Below are 23460 nucleotides of genomic sequence, written 5' to 3' on the forward strand. Positions count from 1 at the left end.
TTAGTTTGTTAGGGTAGGAAAAAATGGAGCAGCTTGCACTAACAGCAAGAGAAAGTTTTGTTTTGTTTGCTTTGTTTTCTGTTGTACAAACACTCTGCAACAATTGCTGTTTCATTCAATCCCCAACCTCTCCCTCTCCAGTATTGCTCCATCCTTCCTCAGCCATCCCCTTATGCCTCCCACTCACACTTTCATTAAAGATTAATTATTTCCTTTACACTCATCCTTGCCAGCCCTGGCCTTCCCCCTGTGCTCAGAGCTTTCCCAAGCTCCTTCACCTCTGTGCAACCCAGCTTCTGCTCGTTTAAAAATCCCCTGTTTGAGAGCACACAGACCTCTATCCAACCTGCCTAGACCATTTCTTTCTTCCCTTTCCCAGGGTAATCTGCCAGCCCAGCTTCAGAGCTGTGCCTTCCCTTGACAGTGACACTGAGTGTGTACTGCCCCATTGCCCAGCAAGCCTTCCATCCCGACCATCCACTGCACCCAAGCTTGGAAACCCTTTTATTTCTTGTGCTGGCCCTGGAAAATTGGAGGAAGCAGCAGGAAACCCTATGCCCAGGTTTTATCAGGTCAGTCTGATCCACCCAGAAGCTGATGCACCCTGAGCAGGGGCGGCCCACAGGAATGCTCCTACCTGGAGGATGCAGCCAAGCTGCCTCAGAGCTGGTGGCCTTGCAGGTGGCCCCCAGCGCTGAGCCACAGCAGCTATGAAGACAGCCCCCAGCCCAGGCCACCCCGATGGCGAGAGTCTGGATTGCTACAGATCAGGCTTGGTTGCGGGGGCTCAGTCTGATGCCTGCAATGAACAAGCTGCAACTACATAAAATACAGCTTGTGAGTAGTGGCAGGCTGGAGGCAAAAGAGGGGAAGACACAAATCATCCAGGCATGGAGAGGAAGAGATAATGAGAAAAGGAGGTATTTATATATATACATTTTTTTTTTCTCTTCAGGAACACCTACACCTTGCCCACAACAAGAGGAGTGTCAAACACTTGTATCAGCTAGAACCTGGGGCCTGGGGTGGTGGGATTTTTGACTGTTTTTTTGCCCTTTTAGAGAAAGTGTTACTCTATCTCAACAGCTGAAACCTAAAGAACCTCCTGAGAAAGGGGGAGCCCCTCAGCTGTAAAGACAAAACAAATGCGTTTGCCTTTGAAACGACTGTGACTGTGACGCTGCTGGCTGGAAGAGCTGTCTGCATTTAAAACGGTGTGACTGCGTGAAGTGGGAACGATGTGTATACAGCACACGGTAGTGAAGCAGGTTCTTTTCTCCTTATTAGGGGGATTATTTTCTTTTTTTCTGCTGTTCGGAGCCACGCATCACCAGGAAAGCAGGCACGGATAGCGTTCTTCCTTTGCGTCCCGAAACACAGAAGTGTGTTTGCCTAAACATGCAGGCACAGAAGCAGGGCTTGTGTATTTTGTATAGGAAGCTGCTTTTGTTTGCTGCCAGTAGGATACACAATGTGCTCTCTACAGGGGATCGAGATGTAGGGCTGGATAAACACTGAGCAGCAATACCTTACATAACTGGCCCATGGGGAGAGGTACGCGTCATGGGGAGAAACAGCCTCACCAGGCAAGGTAAAATACAAGAGGCGATGCAGGACTCATGGAAGAAAACACGAGGCCAGTGGGGAAAATACAAACCATCCATGCCGATTATCACCTGGCTGACCACCTGCAGGAAAACATCTGCAGATGTGGCTCCTGGACAGCCAGGGGGGTTGCAGATGGACACCACCCTGGTGGGGGGGACCGGTCCCAGGATTAGCTCTGAGCTGGCAGAGAGGCCCACCGGTGGCATGGCTCAGGGTGAGTGGGTTACTGACAGGGCTGGTGGGGGGCCTGAGGGTGGGAGGAGGAGCCTGGATCAAGTGCTGGGCCAGGAATAACCAGGGATGCTTGGAGACCTGCTAATGTGCCCCACTCATCCCCAGGGGACCAGCTGGCTGGCTGGGACCTCTGTGCTCCTGTGGAAACCACTGTAGGCCTACACATACAAAACCAATCCGTAAAGGCCCAGCAAGGACTGTGTAAATTTTGCACGTGGATGCACCAATATGAGCTTGCACCTTTTTAAGCCACTCCACTAGTATTTATTTCTCAGGTGACAAGTGATAGAATGTAAGGAAACAGCCTCAAGTTGCACCAGGGGAGGTTTATATAGGATATTAGGAAGAATTTCTTCATGGAAAGGGTGGTTAGGCGATGGAACGGGCTACCCAGCGAAGCAGTGGAGTTGCCATCCCTGGAGGTATTTAAGAGACATGTAGATGTGGTGCTGAGAGACATGGTTTAGTGTCGGAGTTGAAGCGTTAGGTTTATGTCTGGAGTTAATGATCTTAAGGCTCTTTTCAAACCTGAATGATTCTATGATTCTGTGATACTATGATTTCTGTCTAGGAAAGTTGAGGATTTCAAGTGACCTCTCGGAAGCTGTGCAGACCATGTGGAGAGCAGGTACATGAAAACAGCCTCACTGGCACTATCTATCTGAAAGGGACAAATTAAGGTCTCCTGGGAAATGAAAAATAGCTCTTCTCTTCCCCAGCTTCCTGCTAGCATTGCCTTCAAGGACAATGCCACTCTAGACAGATGCTTTGGCTCCACAGGACATTGTTAGGAACTGAAGATCTTGCCCAAGAAATCACTAAACATTGAAGCCAAACAAGCATAACACACTCTTTGACGAAGCACATTATTCATGCCACTTCAGTGAGGGGCCTTCACCTTCACTGATGGCAACTGCTCACCGACAATCATCGCAGATGGAATTTCAACAAAAAGATGTAAAGCATAATGCGAGCTGGAAGCAGCAATGACTGTGGCTGATTTTAAGCAGGGAAATGGGCTTGATTTTTATAGATGTCTTTTGCACTTCAAAAAAGTACTGTTATTGCAGATACCAAACTGAGTAAGAAATATGCTGCCAGTGCAGACAAAACACTCCTCAAAGCCTGTTATTAATAGAGAGGCAGTGGCATTGCCAGCAAGATAAAAAGGTCAGGAAGGGCTTTTAGCCATTTTTCAATATATATAAAATATATATATATATATAGTCATATTGTGATGTGAAGAAGTGCAAATGAGGCTAACACTGGGTTTGTACCAGGATGGCAACACAAATGCACCACCATTAAATGTCTGTGGAACAACAAAGCCAAATGCCAAGAACCCTGGCCCTAAGGATGGAAGATGGGACATACCGTTGCCTTCTGGGGTCAGAGGTCTGAGACCTGGGCAAACAGGGACTGAAAGCACTACAGAAAGCAGGAGATTGTTATTACTGCTGTTCTTGAAAGCAGTAGAGCTTCACTGAGAGTTCAGGAAAAAGTTTGGAAATATTTTCGATTTGCTTCAACACTTTCTTGGTATGTGAAAAATGCCCATAAGATATAAAGCCTCAGAATTTACAGAAACTTAAAAATTAAAAACAACAACAAAAACAACATACAAGCAAACCAACAAAACAAAAATCTGAAGATCTGGGAAAGCTGACTGAGGAATAAAAGAACTACCCTCCTCAAAAGAAGCAGAACAAATTTTATTAAAAAAAGGCAAAAATGAAGAAGTCCATACAACAAACCCTATGGAGAACAGATGCCTAAAAAATGATTGAACATGTGAAAAGTGTTTTTTTTTTCTTTTTAAAATACTTAGTATTTTTTTGGATGTTTGCCATATCAGATTTTTTTTTTCATCATTTAGATATTTGTTAATCTGTTACTGTGCGTTGGATGGGCTCTTTCTTCTATATGAGTTCTTTTTAACAATTATATCTACGATGACATCTAACAAACTTCTGTAAAAATATGGCACCAAAATTTATTTCCAACTTACAGAAGAGGGATTGCTAGAAGAATTTTCATTAAAGAATGGATTTGCAAGAAGTGATTTTGCCTATTACTATGTGGTATTTTTTTTCTAATGTACAGCCTTGTTAAAAAACTGAACACATGGAATTGAAATAACCTCCATCTTTCCTCTAAAACAATTTTTCTAATAGCATTAACTGAACCAAATAACTACCCGAGGGCCTAATTTTAGCCAAATCTGTATAACCTGAATTCAATTTACAATCAAGAAAGAATGAAGCATTTGATCCTGGATTTTGCACCCTCACATTTCTGCTTGCAGGCCAGACTCAACCATTAATTCTTTTTCAGAAGTGTTTAAAGCCCTAAATCTGAAATTATTGGCAGTACTGGTTTAAGTGTTTACAGAATTGGAGCTTAATATACTTCTGAAAAAGGATGAATTGGTAACCTGTGAGGAAAAACATATTTAAACTACAACTGCAGAACAATTTCCAAGAGTGCTGTTTTTGGTAGCACACAACATTTCCCTCTAGCCAACAAGAGAAAATAGTGCAGTCATTAAAGTTCTTTTTAGAATTTTGCCTGAAAATCCCAGCACTAAAGTACTTTTTGTCAGAACTTTGATAAAACAAAAGCTTAGTTCTCCTTACTTTAAGAATATTTCAGAATATAAGATAAAGAAATTATGACTTCAGCCATATTCCTTGACTTCTTTATAGCTTGTAAAACTGTGTAAAACATTGTCAATGTGACAATGAAATAGTGGCTGAGAAAAATTCAAAATGTAAAATATTATTTAAATTACCAATAAAAAGTATGTGTTTTTTTTCCTACCTTTTTAAGGCATTTTATAAATGCATTAATAGTTTGTTGGAATACCAGCTTTATTTCTATTTCCTCCAAGGCAGTAAGGTATAACTGATAGGGAGAAATATCCTATCTATGTTGATAGGAAAACATTGGTCTTAATATCACTACATAATAAAATGAAAAAATAATTTATGTAGTTCTATGGTTTAGTTTAATTACTTATCTCTTTCAGGATATTTTTTATTATAGTTTTATTGCAATCAAAACATTTTTTAAACAATTTAGTAAATGCCATAAGGTACCAACACATCTTTAATGGCCAGTTTTTCTATTGATATAAATCACACACTTTTATCACATAGACTAGTCAGTATAAAAAGTCAAAAATATGTGTATGTTTTTGAAAAAACAAACAACATTTAAATAAGCAAGTTTTTGTCTCTGTGCAATAGAGAAAGTATAAAGACAATTATTTTATAAAGAAGTAGAATCTCAGATGCTCAGAAAATGCATTATAATTTATCATAATGTATGTTATCATACATGTTATCACATAATAGCATTTCATTGTGGAATAGTTTTCCCAAAATTGATTTCATACTCAAATTAAAAACTATTCAACAGTTCAAAGTGAAATTTAAAATCTTACCTTCTGGAAAAAAAAAAAAAAAAAAAACCTTTATAACCTTTTGTTATATCTTTCCTTTCAAAATTAATCCATACTCAGTAACATCTCCCTTATTTGATTCATATATTCTAACCTCCAGATAAAAGTCCTGTAACATTAAGATATGCAAACTGCCAACAATCTTACATGGTTTTCAATGTTAGAAATCCTGAATTTTGAGCACTTTTTAAAAAAGAGAGATATTTCTGGATTAGGAAGTGTTTCGCACAGGATGAAAATAGAAAGTGTAGGAAATGTAAGCCATTTTTTCCTTCGACTGAATGCATATCCATTTTCAGATCTCTGTCTGGTGCTCTTTGATCTGCTCTTTCCCTTATACTTTAAATAGAAAAGAGTCTGAATGGGATCTTAAATCGCTTCAAATCAGAACAGGTCATCTATGTGAAACCCCTTGTACTTCAACAAGGTCCTCCCCCTGTCTCAGCTATCTGGGGACAGTTCGCAGACTCTCAGGAAAGTTGGGGAAATTCTGCATTCCCTATGCAAAAAAAAAAAAATATATATATATATATATAGCAAATCATGTAATTTCAGTGCATCAAAATAAGTAAAAGTATGCTTCCGTGCATGGTGTTAGTACATGGAATTTGAGGACATGATCCTGAGTCAGCCCTGAGCTGCAAGACCCCTAGTGTACAGGAAGAAAAGATTAATGGAAAGGATTTCCTTTGCACATGTAGGGGGGGAAATAAATAAATAAAAGCATACAGTTAGTAATCCCATCTGATTTTGGACTACAATTAAAGAAAAAAGTTACACAAGGGATGGGGAATTAAGAGGTTTCATATCTTCATATCAGTCTCGACATTAATTTGGGGTGCCACATCTATGGGTGAAGCCTGCAGTTCAGGTAACCAAACATCTTTATCTGTTGCAGGAAAGTCTGTTTCTATCAGATGAGAAGGTGAGCACAGAGAAGTGCCTCATAGTGAGCACGCACCTTGAGGCAATATTGATTCATTATTACTAATGACTATTATAGAGTCACTATAATAAAAATATTTCTGAATAATAATTCATTAATAATTATCTTAAGCTTCTTATTTTGCAAGGATGCCAGCCTTGCATCCATTACTCTGCAACATAAAGCAATCAGGGAAATATCTGCTGCCCTACTGTAACCTACTTAGCTCTGTATCGATCTTTATCATGCTCAAGGAAGTAGCCAACATGAATGTTTTACTACAGCTGCTAATAACAGGAGTTAGTCCTTTGTTTTTGGAAGATGCTCATCTTTTAGCCCTGAAGCTATTGATTTCAAATCCTGTTAATGCAAGGTGAGAAACACCATATCATGCACCCATACTGTCCACATAGATTTTGTTAGAATCTGTTAAAATACATGAAAGAAAAAAAAAAAATCACACTCCTGAAAATGTGAAAACCTGATTTTCAAACACTTTTACAGGATTTTAAGCAAACTATTTTAAAATAGGTGCTCTCAAGCACACCAAAATCTCAGTTTTCACTCTTCTCTTCTTTCTAATTCTAAATTGCAGCCAATTATCAATGATAATGAGGATGCAAAGAGATTTTAAAAAATAAATAAATAAATTCCTTTTGTGTCTATAAACAAATTGACTAATACATTTACTGCATAAAATTTCCAAGGATGTCTTTCTCCAGTAGCACTGGCAGGGTGTTATGGATTTTCTGGCCTCCCTCCTGTCTGCCCTGATCTTCTCTACCTTCAGTGCTTGCAAGCTGCCCTTCCTCTGGTTCAGAAGGAAGCCGGTGAGATAATGGTATTGATTTAGTTCACCTCTTGGTGCTCTTGGCTCACCTTCTTCCCCCACATCCAGCTTTCTTTCCTTACTTTCATGGAGCTTGGCTGCTCAGTGCTGACCCCGAAAACCAGGCAGGAGCTCAGGGTCAGGTCCCACCTCAGCTCCAACTCCTCTGCCTGGTTCCTGTATATATTCCAATGCTGATCCTTGCATATATGGAAAGGAAAGCTTCCAGTCTATTCATGTTAATTTTTCCTCCTCCAAACACAGCCAGCTACAGCAGTTATCACCCTAGAGGAGACTGTGCTGTCTTCCCCTGTTCATACCTTGCTCAGTTTCATCCACCTGTTTCCTGATTCTGAGTGTTGTTACAGCACGTTGTGCCTAAGTGTGCCAGCAGGAACACTGTCAACAAAATGAATGGCCAAATTAGGGAGCTAATAGCTCAGAAATGGCCACTCAGAGCAGCAGCAGCAAGTGCTGCCTAACAAATGCATCAGCCTGGAGACCTCCAGCTTTCTTACTTCGGTTTTCCTCTATCCTCACATCTTTCACAACAAAAGGGAAGCAAGGAAGGAGCCATGGGTGTTTTTAATTTCCATATTAACCAAAGAGGCTTGGAATACCCTTTTTCTGCTTCATGGTTATAAGTGGTCTCTCTTAGTTTCTGGGAAGATTTAGATAGCGTGGCAGAAAACGAAGATGTCACACATTTTTTATTCATATACATTAATTTGACTTGCAACTGCCCTGGTACTGAAGCTGCCCCTGCACATGAGACAGTGACAGGAATAGGTTCTCTCTCATTCTTTGCTGTTGAGAAGTGGGTTTGGGTTCACACTTTGCTCTCGCTTCTTTTTTGGCATCTGGTGCTCCTGCACAGAAAGCCTCAGCAGCACAGGATTCAGGCAGTTTCTGTCAAATTTGCATTTCTCATGAAGCTTTATTCAAGCAAAATCCCCTTATTTATGCAGAAGAAGGCTGTTCTGGTAGTTAGGATGGTAGTCTAGGCCTTCAGAGACATGAATGTACTTCTGTTTTGCTCCAAGCTTCACTTGTGTCTATATATGAAAATATATTCCATCTTCCCACTGGCCCCCAGCAAAAGGATGTTGTTCTGTTAGAGCGGGTCCAGAGGAGGGCCACAAAGATGCTCAGAGGGCTGGAGCACCTCTCCTGTGAAGAAAGGCTGAGAGAGCTGGGGATGTTCAGCCTCAAGAAGAGAAGGCTCCGGTGTGACCTCATTCAGTACTTGAAGGGGACTTATAAAAAAGATGGAGAGCAACTCTTTGCTCAATCAGATAATGACAGGATGAGGGGGAAAGGTTTTAAACTAAAATAGGGGAGATTTAGATTAGAGGTTAGGAAGAAATTCTTCACTATGAGGGTGGTGAGGCACTGGCACAGGCTGCCCAGAGAAGCTGTGGATGCCCCATCCCTGGAGGTGCTCAAGGCCAGGCTGGATGGGGCCTTGGGCAACCTGGTCTGGTGGGAGGTGTCCCTGCCCATGGCAGGGGGTTGGAACCGGGTGATCTTTAAGGTCCCTTCCAACCCAAGCCATTCTATGATTCATTCTATGATTCATATAAGGCTTCCCTGGGTGCAAGAAACTTTTTTAAATTTTCAGAAGGAGAAAAAAAATGCATCTTCATTTATGGGAAATATCAATAATTTTGACTCCAAAGTTCATCACAGCAAGAATGTGGACAAAGCAGAAATCCTGAGTGTCCCAAATTTCAATTACAAGACTACAAATGTAAGTGAGTCTTTCAAATGTTTACTGGAGGAAAGCCTGGACTCTGCTTTGCCTCACAGTTCCCTATTTTCTAAACCTTTTAGATAACAGCCTGACTTTCCTGCTTAGGTCTGAAAGCATGAAGCCGGTCTTTCAACATCACCAGTCTGCATGCTGAATCCTAAGTTTATATTTACTGACCTGGAAAAAAAATCCCCATTACCTTCTGAATCAGCAGTCATTTCAATGCTGTGCAGAACTCACAGAAGTGGATATACAGAATTTAACACCAGCGCAAAGCACATGAGTAGCAATCAGAGAGATGAAGGACTGGAACAAACAGTCTGATGAACCTGAAAGCTCTGCTGGAAGAATACTGACAGTCCATCTGCAAGTGGGAGAACTGCCCAAAACTTCAGAGCTGATTTTCTGGGAGGTTTGTATAGAGGCTTTTATTTGTTTTGGATTTCACTGTGGAAAAATGACACATTCATTTATGTATTGTACAGTCACTTGTGCAAGTACAACAAATGTAAAGCAGTACACACACACGCACACAAACAATCAACAAAAAGAAACAGCTAAATGCAGGTCACCCTAAGAATGTGTTTCAAAACAATGAATATGTGAAAAAAAAGACAGGATCTAAAATTCTGATCTTTGGTGTCAAGGCAATATGTTGTGTCCAACCTGTGGTCTAGAAGCACCTGTATTAATGAAAGGAGACTACAGCATGTTCCTACACAGAGATTTTGAGCTTTGAAGCTAGATGAAACTAGATGATCCCTTGGGTACAGCTATGTCTACGTACAGCAGGTGTACATAGCAGCTGTCATCCAGGCCTACAACAACTCTGACTCCAGGACAACAAAGGGTTACAAATAATGTGAAAAATAACCATGGACATACTAACACATAAAACCTGAATTTTGTAAGTCTTGTCCACCCTAATTAGATCTTTCAGTCCCTGAAGGTTTGTTGAAGTTCGTGTCAGAGTATGAATTTTCTCTAAATTTCAAGCTATTTTGTGGACAACTTCAAGAAAAAATGGTGAACAGCTGAGGACTGTGGAAGTCAGTGAGGTACCACATTAAAAACACAGCAAGGCAGAAAGATGTAATTTTGTGCTAGGCTGCTATAGCATCTAATCATCCTTGAAATGTCTCATTTCTGTTGTGAACAAGTCTACTGTATGAGTGAGTAAAAGAAGTAGGAAGGAACAAATCATTCTAAAAATTCAATGTGGTTGATGAGGCATCATAAAAAATTCCTCACGTTTAGTATAAGCAAACAGACATGACATGATGCCAACAGAAGGATGATGAAATGCTCTATCAGGAGAAAATGACAAAGAAAGTCCATCTGAGAGAAATAGACAAAAAAACTGGAATCACCAATAAATGGGGAACAGAGACAGACGGACCCAAAAATCCTGTTGGGGGACTGGTAAGAGGCAGAACTAGCCTAGCTCCAGCAATATTGTCAGCCAGATAAAATTTACAAGTCCTGACTATTAAAAAGGGAGGGACCAGTACAAATTTTGCATGCAATGCAAAATGGAAGGACGGTTTGTGAGCAAAATATAAGCAAAAGCACATATGGGGTGAAGCAATGGGGAACCGAGCCCACGTTGGCTACTTCTCCTTCTGCCTCCACCCCATGCTCTTCTCTTTGCTTTTTTAATTTGAGAGTTTGAGATAACCTTTGAATTCCCCTTGACATGCTCTGCAAAGAGCGAATTCAAACATAGGAAAAAACAACAACCCGTGGTGTCAAAAGAACAACCCAGGCACAATGCAAAAATCAGTTTTTCCTCCAAAACAAAGGCACACGCAGACCCTACCCATGCATCTGAGGACCCCTCGGGCTGCCCAAGTGTCCCACAGTGGTGTGGTCAAGCCAGGGTGGGCATGACTTGGTGTGGGTGCTAGTGCTACTGGACCAGGGTGGTGGGAGCACCAGGCACCGTGGTGGGAACACCAGGCACCTTGGCTGTGCCCCAGGTCCCAGCCTTTCCTCCTCACCAGGCAGTGTCAGCCTTATTTACACTCTGGGGGGGGTTTCTTCCAAGCTGCTGCCTCCTTTGAGGCTGTGGCAACCAGGTCTGTGCTGCCAAGTGAGTCAGCTCACGTGGCTGCAGGAGCTTCCCCTCCTGCCTGTCCTACCCTCTCCATCTGCACCCGCGCAGGCACTCGCGCTAAGTGGGTCAGCCCAGGCCGCCCCGCTTTGCGGAGCGTTTTCTCGGCTTCTGGAGAAGGATTGCCTCCTCCGTACTTCGATTCTCCAACTGTTAGAAGCATTTGCCCTTTGCTATCTCTCGACACCGGGAGCTCAGGGACATGAACGCACTTTCTGAAGACGGATGTATTCCTCCCTCTCCACAACTCCTGATTTCTCCCTCTTATCCCCTCCCAAGACCCCACCCCGCCCCACCCCAAAAATGCAATGCTCACACCTCCTGTCTCTAAAGAGCCACTATAATTCAACTGCAAAATTAGGAGGGGGGGGAGGTGTAGAGAGAGAAGAAAAAATAGAAAAAAAAGATAGAAAAAAAAAAAAAAGGAAAGAAACGGTTTCCATGGCAAATCTGCAGGATTTAATCTCAGCTCAAAAAGAAGAATTTTAACATTCTTTCCCTGTTTAGAACATGCTGGATAGCAAATGAAATAGTCTGCTGTGTGTTGCTTTCAAGGGTATTGCACTGATTTATGTCCACAGAGAATTTGTCCCATTATTTCCTTGTTTTGTTCTCATAATCAGAAAGTTGCTTATCACTGCCCTGTGAAGAAGATTAACATAATTTAAACCAACAGCTTTGTACAAGAGCTGCTCAAAAGCCTACAGAATCTACCAGAAAATAAGCAATTTTCTAGAGGTTTCTCCTTTCTGAAACACTCCACTGAAGCACTGATGGAAATGATATTACGTGAAGTCTGTGAAATTATTTGCTATTCAGTTCTACAAGGTGGTGCTGGGCATCCTCATGGAAGTTACCATTTCTTACAGTGCTCTGAAGGTCTTTTCTATAGTGGCTACAAATAACTCACTTGTTGGGTCTGTGAGCCCCAGGACACACTCAGTTTATGTGTGTAGCAAGACAAATTTCAGTTTCCACTGGAACATAAGCGGTGTCACGTTGCTTCTGGCTTTAAACACTTATTTCTCCCATCATGAATTCAGTCTAACTGACCTGAGAGGAAGGAATCTTTCTGCCTGGCACCAAATTTGCACACTCTCCAGTTTTGCAAGTATAAATATAAATATGCTTAAACAAAGACTGAAAATGATCAAAGATCATTAAATAAATGGATCTTGTGATTTCTGCTCATTTCAGCTTGGTAGCTTTTTTCAAATATTCCTGATAAATAGCACCTGTCCCATTCCTCAGCTCCACCTTCTTCCGTGATTCATACAACTACAGGGGAGATAGTAAGCGTTAAATCTTATAGACATATTTCCAAAAAAAAGCAGCATCTATATTGGTAATAAAACCACCTCTATATTTTACTGACACTTATGTTTCCTAGCACAGCAGTCCTGTCTTTGAGAAACAATAAGAAACTGCCTCCCCTCCGCCCCCCAAAAAATCATTCTACATTTTAGTTTCTATAAGTAAAACAAGATTTTTGACTTCTGCTTGACAATTGGGTTTCTCCTGATATCTGGAGGGATTTTTATACAAAAACAAAATCAACACCTGTTTATTTTATTGAACAAAACCCTGTATTGTGAAAAAGTTCAACATCCACTTGGTCGTATAAGAATACTTCTGTATTGTGATAACTGCAGATGTTCTCCTTGAGAACTTCTTTATGTTTAGTAATTGTCTGGCCTCAGTGCACTGAGTATGTGTATATGTCTAAAATGTCAGCAAAGAGCATTAAGACTTTTTGAGGATTCTGACCACACTTGCCTCCACAGAATAACTGCCTACTGCAGATAGGAGAGTAAATATACTACAATGTTCATAGAAATGAACATGTATGCAGCTTTTTTTCTCCCATTACAAATTTCTACACAGTGTTCCAGCTAGAAGTAGACCCAATGTGCAAAACAGATCTAGGTTTTTTAACTACTTTGCATTTATGAAAAAATAAACAAACAACAACACATAAAACAAACAGGATATGAACTTTCTTATTTGTCCTAAAATGTACCTGTGAGTGAACTAAAAATATCTGTGAAAGTTTATATCAAGATCTATGTCTGCACTGTAGAGTTATTCATTATTTCTGCTGTGCCACCTCCTAAAGGCTTTGGTGGAGGTCTGGGTGCTTTCCACCGGTGGGACTAGTTGTGTTTCGTTATAAGCTTATAAAGAGCATAAGCATATAAAGGGCTAAACATAAGGATCCTTTGGGCACCACCAGAATATAAATAGTAGCAGAAATGACAGTTCATGCCCCAAAGTGCCTATAGCTACAATAATTATATATTTTTTAATGAAGAAACAGTACAATAATCCTAGATAATGAGTTATTACCCTTTCTACAGGCAGAGGTAGGATTGGCTGCTTCTTATGACTCGTGAATAAAAATAACTGTAGCATAGGTACATACTTATTTTATTGTATATACTTTAAATATACTTGTGTAATTGTGCATACATGTTCATTTAATTGATACTTTGTATTTGCGGTTGGACTAGATGATCTTCAGAGGTCCCTTCCTACCTCATCCAACCTGTGATTCTGTGTATACTTTTTTTTTAATTGTAATAAAAAACTTAATCAACAGTACTTCAGCTTTCAAAAGTGCAAGTCAAAAATGTTAGATAAATCAGAATAATTCATGTTGAGATAAATTTTTTCAAGGAACATTTATGACAGAAGCAACTTAATCTCTTGGTTTGGCACAAAAGCTCCTTAAGTTCTCCTGAATGCCTTATTCTAAGTCTAACACGTTAAGCCTAAATAGGGTCTTGGATTAAGAAAGGCTTACAAACCATCTTAACCTTGATACAGTGAAAACAGAAGCAATCTGTAAATCATTTGTTATCACACTTCTACCTTCTAACCTTTTTCCTCACTAGTGACTAGCGAAAGGAAAGATATAAAACCACCTGGCATCAACAAAATATTTTGGTTACAACAGGTATTTTTTCTATACATTCCCCATATAGAGAAGCTTTTCTTTGAGTATATTGCTTGCAAGTCACAAACAAGTGAAGTGGAAGATGGAAAACTTCAGCAGGCCTTGCTTCTCTGAGGATCCCTTCACATGTCAGCGCATCAACAAATTATTTTTTGCAGATTAATCATACCTGCATTACTCCTGAGTGCAACACTAAACTTAAGTTCTGCTTACAGAGATCCTGATGGTTTAATTTATTTAAGCACGCCCAAATTCACACAGTGGCTCTAGAAGGCATTTTTAATTGATGGTAATTGTGTGTCAGCCTCCTAAAGAGTCAGATGAGCTCTTGCTTTCCTTCTGCATTCCAATGAATTCATCTGGGTGTGGGAGCCAGGGAAAGCTTGTTAAATATAGAGTCCTGGCACTGAGATACAAGTGTAAAGCTGCAGGACTGCTGCTATTTCTTAAGAGTTTGGGCTGGGCAAGGGGTGTCCTCCATATCATATTGTTTTGTAACTTTTTTCTAATTCAAATAGCAGAACTAAAGAGTGTTAAGCAAAGATTAATATGCTTTACTCGCTCTCTTCATTTTCACCTTCAGAAATACAAACATATTGTATTTGTGTGTCTCTTTTTCGGAGATGGATACCACTACCTGTTTTATAGTTACTTGCATTAAAGAGGTTAACCTCATTAAAAAGCCTATAAAGCATAGAACTTATAGGAAAAAAAAAATGGAACAAGTCTGCTCCTCTACTCCTCAATTACTGAACTGGCTTTGATGAAATTATTGCAGCAGGGTGCTTGTGTGCAATTGCCAATCTTGATCTGTTAAATACAGATAGTATTAATTGAATAAACAAAAATCAGATCTTGAAAATATTCTCTTGGAATGTCATCTTTGTTAAAATGATCTGTCATCCTTGCTAAAAGCAAAATCATACAGTATGTATATATATTTATTTTATGCACACTGCTCATCTAAAGCTATTACACAGTGCCCGTACTTCTAGAGGTGATATACATTTATCTGAGTCATGATTCTACAGATCTTCTGTCCAATCTCCTCCCCCCCAACACAGAGAACACTGCATACCTCCGTGTAGCTTTGCTTAATTCAGCATAAAAATGCAAGTGGGACTGATCCAAAAGGCAGAATATTTTAATCTCTATGGAAGCTTTGTAGGAACAAGGCTAAAGATGTCTCCTCTTCTCCCCTCCCCATTTGACAGCTAAAAATTGGAAGCAGATGAAAATAGAGGGATGAAGCTAATTCCAGCCTGAAGGCCATGGTAGGCTGGGCATCAGAGAATTATTTCAGTGGGAAAGCAGGTCTGGAGGTCTTCAGACCATGTTCCTACTCAAGGCTGGACAGACTTCATGGCTGAAGGGGTCACCCTTGGCCTTGTCCAGAAGGGTTTTGAAGAACTCCAGGGCCTCAGATGATCCCACTTCTCTGAGGCACCTGGGTCCACTGTCCAAGTCCCTGGACTTCAAATCTGATGTTTTTCCATCTGGAAGGCTGATTAGGCAAGTGCTATTTGGTCACAGCAAAGTGTATCATGTAGCAGAGAATTTAGTTCAGAGAACTTTTTTCTACATAGGAAGAAGTTTCAAAGAGCAGAGGGTACTGCAATGACAAAATAGCCCCTTAGGAGTGAGGTCCGTGGTCCATATGTCAGAAATGTCTTGCTGATAGGAAACCAATATATTTGATGTGGAAAATATGTCAAAGTCATGTAATGGTTTTCAGCAGTAAAGCCTGTCTGAAGTGTACTCACAGTCATGAGATGATGAACATTTCTAGTTCATTTCAAATGCATGCTCTGGCTAAATTGTCAGGATATAACTAAGATTTGCCTAATGATTAATATATGTAAGCCCAGCTCAGTACAGCTTTTCAGTTGTTGTTTTGGTAACTTTTCAGATGGGTTTGTTCTAAGGAATCAAATCGTACAGAATTCCTTGCAGCTATCAAAAAGGGGACACAGAAAGAAATTTAATTATGGCCAGCTTCAAATTATTGCTGGTTAAACAGGTAGATTCCTGGGTTTCATTTTATTACTTGCTTGGAAAACACCGTGGTGGTGATTCCTTGCATAAGCAGAAACTGGCACAGGATGTAAATGAAGAAGGCAGGTATGTCATCAAATGACGAAAAAGTGCTCTTTTCATGGGTTTTAAACTGCATTCCCTGCTTCCTTTCCATGATGCAGCTGAGGTGACAGGTGAGATCTATTGGCTTGCCAATGGCTTTACCAATTTTGGCTGAGAGCAGAAGAGTAGGAAGATGTGAGTGTCCTGAGCTCAGGTTCAGGCTGTGGCAGGAGCACGTTCTTCCCAGTACCCTCAGGCTTGGGCATCTCTGCACCAACTTGTCCCTCTCTCTCCTTCTTGTTCCTGTTGCCTTCTTCCCTCACTGGTTGCCTTTGCCCATTCACTCAGTTCTAGCCTTCAACCCAGGATTTCCAGATCCAGCCCCCTCATTCAGCCTATCCTTTCCCTCTTCTTCTTCCTTCTTCTATTCCCCATCTCACACACAACCTGCTCTTCACACCCATGACCCCAGTTCCCTCTCTCCAGTTTCTCATCTGACCTGCCTCTTGCTTTCCCCCACCATATCTTGGCTTCCTCATCTCTTCACCTGGTCAGACAAGATGTGATCTGTAAGTCTCCATTGGGATCTTTCTCCTTTGCTCTGAGAGAAAATGGAACTTGTGATTTATGCCCCATAAAACAGTTGTATAAACTATCACACCTACACCCTGATAGAAAGGAAAAGGGAAGTGGTGCTGCCCTTTGCTAACTGTACAAAAAATAATCTCACCACACAAGATGTCTTAAAAGACAAACCTTGGTGTTATTTCCCAAAGACAAATAACTAAAGAATGCCCACAAGGAAGGTCATTGTTCCTTCTGTCTATGTGTAAATGTCTGTGCCATGTTCTGCACTTAATTGGCCTCTTGTTGCTGTCCCAAACATCTCCTGTGATCACCTGAAGGGTGCCGGGCACCTGTCTGAAAGCCCTGTTTGTATAAACAGGATTGGATTCAACAGCGGTGCACACATGGTGGGGTATACTGCACTTCTTGGGATCAGCCCTTGCAGTAGTAGAAGTCCTTGAACCTTGCTCCCTATTATCCACTTCTCTCCCCCATCACCAGAAATAATATGCCTTTGAATTTCATGTAGCTTTACATTCCCCTGCATGCTTATTATTCGGTTGTATTTTAAGTGCTCTTCCAGTTTTCCCTCTGCATGTGACCACCCACTTCTCCACCTACAGTCTCCATAATGTGATTTCTATCTGCTGGAGCTTATAATGGTTTAAATTATGCTAATTGTATTCAGAGATTAAAGTAAAAATCAGTACGACTATTATTCTGCCCATATACTGTACCAGTGCAGGTAGTTATTCACTTCAAAAATGAACATGGCTAATAAGATAAGAAAATTACACTTGCATACAGTTAGTCAGTTTCATATTTAATTAGTGAGAAAAATTTATTTCCATGTCTTCTCGAAGCAAAATTAACTCTTTTGTCTCTGACTATGCTTGCTGTTAGGACTCCAGTTCATGCCATGCAAAGAGCTCTCCACAACAGCTTGGGAATGTTTTTCCTAAACCACTTAGGCTGAGTGTTTCAGAAAACACCTCTTTCTTGAAATGCCATGGACAAACACATCCACACGGCATTGCTGAGAGCTCATCGAAGCCATGCCTTAGCTGCGAGCACAGGGGTAGCCAACTCCCAGCAACCCGGCTTGTCATAACAGCATGGGAGTTTGTTCCATGCACATTTCCTGGTCTAACTCTGTTAATGTGTCTCATACAGACCCATCTCAAAAGCTCTCTCAAATTCAAGATTAAACTTCTTAAACATTTACTGTGGCAGCAAAAAAGTGCTTTCAGAATGTAAGATGGCCATGATATGCTGTCAGGAGAGGCCAACACACTCCCACACTTGCTATAAATAACAAGGCAGAACACAAGTACAGGCTAGATTTAACTGAATTTCTTCAATCGCTGCAAAGTACACTTTGCTACATGTTGAAGAGATAATGTGTCACAACACATTTTGCATAAAGTGAAGAATCTATCTATGAGAAACGCTTCTGTTTTGGATTTCCCCCCAGCTAGCATCACGGCAGGGACCGTCTAACTGAAGTGGGCTCAATCCCCATGTGAAGCAGGTGAACACCATCTCTCTGAGGCAAAGAGAGTCTCGGCTATTCGTGTCAGGGTGGGGTTTGCCATGTGGAACCAAACTGGGATTGCAGCCGGATGGGCAAAGTGCTCTCAGAGCTCTTGTACTGAACTGGTTCTCTGACACAAGTCCAAAATGTATTTTAAATGCCCTGGTTAGCTTTTGATAAAGCCATGTGTGATTGGAGTGACCCAAATCTGCTGCAAGGGGTCTGATTTTGTCTGAATGTCACCTTCCAGAATACTCAGGGCTAAGCTGCTCAAAAAGCACTTGTCAGCAAAGATGGAAACCCTACTGCAAAACCAGTAGTGTCTCCTCCGAAAGATGATTCAGGTGCAGGCTATTTAATGTCAGGGTACCCCTAGATGTCGTATGTTGGAGGACTGTGATGCTTTTGGAATACTGACTTGTAAAAGTGAGTTACTTGCATTGATCCACTAAAATCTGATTGCTTTTGTAACTTTATCCACTAGAATAGTTTGTGAGGACTGGGACTCCAGAGCTTAACCCACATGAGCAACTCAAACCCAAAGCAGATTCAGCCATGTCAGCAAAAAGTGACTAACTACTCCATTTAGCCTGTCCTTTTAAAAATATTTTATAGCAATCTCCATATGAACTCTGATGTAATTGTTACCAAGGATGTAGGGCAATGGAAAATCAACCATAAATATTGCAGATGCTCCTCCTTTCCTGTTATCGGACTTTCATTCTTTATTTTGTTTGTGTCATGCTTCTTTTTCTGATCCTGCAAAATTTCTCTCTTTATTTAACACTGAATATGTTGATGTGCTGAATGTACTTAGTTGAGCTACAGGCTACATGTCCGTGCTGCATATTAAATACTGCAATTTTAACTAACTTAAAAATGAGTGTTGTTTCTAAAGCAATCCAATATATTTATCTCCAAAAAATCTGGAGAAGTCACAATGTTCTACACTCCCTTCTCCAGCAGTTTCAAAACAATATTTTTTAAATGCATACACACATATGTGTTTGTTGTTATCCACCATGTCACCAAGAAGACTTATGGGTGAAATTTGCATTTTACCACCATTGTAAAAGCCACAGTGCACGTACCTAGAACATGCAGAACATCAAAACCATCTTTAAATAACAAAACCTTTTTCTCTGCTTGGGATGTTGAATTTCTTTCAAGCTACAATGGTTGTGGGGATTTAAACACCTGATTTATAGTTTTTATCATTCTCCTTAGTGTGTTGAAAGCATTTCTAAGCACGTGACTGATGAAACCAGCAATAATTTGGAATGACTTCAATTTAAGAGATACAGATGTGTTATAGAATCATATTATTTTTATAATAACTGCAATCAATTATCCTGGATCATTTCAATCACTGCAACAGAGGGCATGTCTGGGAAAAAATGTGTAGTTATGTTTATGCAGCATACCCAAGATGCATAGCTGGGTGAGTGTCTTGGCATGAAATTATTCAGGTAAAGGGCAAGCTGCTTCAGCATCCTTGTGTACCTAAAGCGAGTATCTGTCCTTCCCTTTTCCTCCTACATATTCTCATTTCCATGGTTTCCTGGGCTTCCATGGTTCCTTCCCACCACATTGCCTGTCACACTCTGCCACCTCTGTCTTCCTACAAGGCTCCTTTCTTCTGTCCTCCACTACCAGGGCCATACCAGATCTTTGCTCCCTTTCAGGGCAGGACACTCTTTACTCCCTCCACGCTCCCAAGCTCGTAGTCAGTGCTGTCTGTATGCAGGAGCAGCAGGCTCAACCTGCCAGATGCTTTGGAGAATGGTAGCAGGGCCATCCACAATCTCAGGTAAGACACAAAGATAAAAAAGCTTCTGCTATGCCTAAGGTTGAGCTTGAGAGCATAAGCAGCAGGAGATCTTAGCAGAGGTGCGCACAGCATGCTAGCAACAGAGCACATCCTATCCTGATCATGAGTTATTGCTTTCAAGCATATGCAAATATTCAGCTCATTAGCAGTCCGATCCAAACCCCTGTCCCATTATAGTCAGCAGCAAAACTCTTCAAACTGTGTTGGGGAATTAGAATTTAATGGAGCTACATTAGCGCAAGATACCTTCCTCATGAATGATAATAAAGCAACCACGATTAAAAGTTATCTCACAACAGTGACATCATTTCTCCTTTCTGACATGATCTGTTTCAAGTCACTCTTCAGAAAAGAATAGGTAGTTCTGTATAAATCATTTCCATTAATGATTATGTCTTTTTGAACTGAAAAAAAATGATGCCAAGTGTATGACAATTGTTCTATCAATGGGGTAACAAGTTTTGTAGCAGTAGTCTCAACTATAGCCCAAAATGAGTGTCATCCCTGTCATTATTGGGTAAAAAGGTGGGTGGGGATAGAAGTTCTCAGATCCCTGTCAAGTTCGTTCCCACTCTCATAGGGATAGTGTCTATGTTCTAACTTGGCTTTGCCTCTGAGGAGTCAGGCAGTTTGATCCTCTAAGTCCTGGAGTTAATCTTTAATTTTAGTTAAAGTTTCCTGGGATCTCTGACACTGGGTCACTAAATTAGGTATCTGTATTACCTTTAAAGAAAAAGCATTGAGTATAAAACCTGAGCAGAATTAGCAGTGATAGGCTGTGGTCCAGATCTGAATAACACTCGGTTTTACAAGACATCAAGACTGAAACTCTGAAAACAAACAAACAAAAATATTCTTTACTCTATTCATTACTCTAAACACCTCAGTAGATCCCAAATGCCTCAGTAACACGGGCTATCACTGGGCTTCTCTCCATCCCCATAACTTCAGCTGCCTGTGAGGGATCTCTACACTTCTCCCACGTTAATTCTGTTTTCTCACACTATACCATCATAGACCCTCCGTACATCTCCTGGGGACCCTCCATATGCACACAAAGGAAGAGAAAGATCAACCTTGGCAGAAAATCGAGCTGAACATCTTTTTTTTCTGCTGATGAAGCAACAAAACGTCATGGAACAATTTGTTTTTGCCTGAAGTAATGATTGCAGTGTCGCAGGGAAGCAGCTAGTGCCAGAAAGTTAATCATCAGAGCCTTTGCACACTTGCTTCCCACACTCCAAAAATTCTGTTCTGTGATGTTAGTGCAAGTTCCCCATGTTGCCATTGCAACCATGAAACCAAATACCCTGAAGTGACTGCTCTGCCCCCACTTAGATTTTACTATAATTATTCCTGTGATTCATCTTAACTGTAGTCAAGGTATCACCAGGTAAATTAAATCTGCATTGGTGGATCACCACTGAACGGCTCAAATTAAAATATTTTTCAGTATTTTATTCTGTTATCACACCAAAGTATTAATTACCAAGCCCTTCTAGAGATGCTGAAATGGAAAGCAATGCAGCCACTACTGCATAGACATAAAGAGATTGCATGTAAGGATTATATAGTCAAATGATACAGAAATCTAGGCTTCCACTTAGGAAAGGTCTTTTTGGAAAGGACTTGAAACACAGGGAAAGATAAAAATCTTGTATGTTGAAAGCTCAAATCCTAATTATTCTTACTTAGTGATATCTCACAGCATGACTCCATGTAGCTGAGGAAATAAATCCCTTACCTCCTTACAAGTCCAAGAATAGCTAGTTCTGCACACAGCAATTGATGAGAACCTTGCCCAGATTAATGTGGGTGCTTTCTAGAGCACTCCCCTTTGAGGACCTCATCTTCCCAGTATTTGCTGTGCTTATCTGAACTTTTGTTTAACTCCTTTACTCTTCTGCATTTCTCTCTAAAATACTGATTTTGATCAGAGGCCAGAAAGAGGGTGGAGCTTTCCATGATTCAAACCATGGCAGTCGACATTGCCAGGATAAAAGACATCAAGCAAGAGGGCTGCCACTTCTCTAAATCCAGCCCTTTGCCACCACTGCCTGGAGATTTCATAAATGCTCCCAGCCATCAGCTAATTACAGATGCTTGAACTGGCTCCCATTTCGCTCCTCTTTCAGAAGGCCTTTCTCTGTATGCTTGCTTTGCCACAGTTTGGTTTTCCTGTTAGAAGACATCAATAACCAGAAAGTGAAGGAAGAAGTTAGCAGCCCCATAGACCCATATCACCGTGTCCTGGAGCTAGCCACATGCTGCTTCTCTACGTGGCAATGTGGGGAGCACAGGGCATGCTTGCTGGGCTGCCAGTCAGAGCACAAGCAGCTGGGAAGCACACTCATGGGATTAGTGCTCAAGCACACCCTCCACCCTCCCATTCCCCTCAGGTTTCAGGTTTATTTCAGAGCCAGTCTACCCCAAATAATACAAATTTGGAAAAAGCCTCCAGCTACATTCCTGCTATGCAGCTTCAGAAGACATCCGCAGCAAGGCAAATACACAAATTAATAATAAAGGCGTATCTTATATCCCTTGAGATGAGAGGTTTGGCTTTCTTTAGCAAAACTTCAGTGTTTTTCTATTTTTTTTTCTTTTTTTTTTTCTTTTTTAATTTAACATGCCAAGAAGAAGAGCTGGGTTGAGCTGCAAGCATCTATTTTGCAGTTGGATGCAGCAGCTGATCCAGAGTCAGTCCTGAGCACTGGTCCCACAGCCCCACACTCCCGCCTCCTGCAGGACTTCTCATCAGCAGGATGGTGATGCAGCAGGGGTCAGCAGCTCTCCCTTATGTGACCTGGATGACATCCACGTGCTTGTCGCATCTTCTTCCCAGAGAAAGGCACATGCTTGTTGTATCTGTTGGGAGAGGTCGTCTCTGTTGAGAATCTCAGCCAGGCGTGCAAACACCGCAGGGAAGGGGAGTGTGATGTTTCCAGCCCAGGTCTGAGCCCTGTGGGAGGCAGATCTTCATTCTGAGGAGGTCTGAAAGAAGGAGAGCTCCCATCTCTGAGATGGTCTCAGGACATTTGAATAAGAACAGCATGTACCTCCTTCAGTAGGTAAAAGTAGGTCAGATGCTATAGTCAGAAAAATAAACATTTGGGTGTAGCAATCTTCCTCAGGTGTACACTATCACTTTCAGTGACATGATGAGACAAAATCTGGAGATTTAGCAGTCCTTCCAGTCCAGGAAACCTGTAGCTTCAGTCATGGATAATCATATTCACTGCTGTACAAACTTCTCACTTGCTTGAGGCTAAGATAGATTTGGAAATCAAGAAATATAATTCTGTTTCTGATAAGATTTGCCCTTCTATTGTGGTTTCCTCATCTGTGATATAAAAAGCAGTTATTAAACATGAAATAGCTGATCTTGACAAGGTCATTTTGAGATAGATGAATATCACTCATACTTTTATGCCGGGAGCTGGTGCACGGGGAAGCTATGTGGACTGACTGCTGTCATATATTAGTTCTCTAACAGAATGAAGAGATCTGTCTTCTTCATTACAGTTATCTATCAGTAAGCTGTTCTTTAATATTCCATCTATAGGTT

At 41.0% G+C, this 23460-nt stretch overlaps 1 long non-coding RNA gene across 3 annotated transcripts; it reads left to right on the forward strand.

Annotated features, from left to right (window-relative positions):
* The first annotated feature begins 387 nt into the window (after positions 1 to 387).
* On the forward strand, positions 388 to 5788 carry LOC118247718 (uncharacterized). Of its 3 annotated transcripts, none has more exons than XR_004778527.2 (4): positions 388 to 920; positions 1087 to 1268; positions 2414 to 2470; positions 2562 to 5788. It is a non-coding gene; the product is annotated as an uncharacterized LOC118247718 (long non-coding RNA). The 3 variants fall into 3 exon arrangements; XR_004778528.2 differs by having other exon boundaries at positions 1087 to 1256; XR_004778526.2 differs by lacking the exon at positions 1087 to 1268.
* Positions 5789 to 23460: the final 17672 nt, after the last annotated feature.

This window comes from Cygnus atratus, chromosome 1 (genome assembly GCF_013377495.2).
Source record: "Cygnus atratus isolate AKBS03 ecotype Queensland, Australia chromosome 1, CAtr_DNAZoo_HiC_assembly, whole genome shotgun sequence".
Classification (NCBI taxonomy): Eukaryota; Metazoa; Chordata; class Aves; order Anseriformes; family Anatidae; genus Cygnus; species Cygnus atratus.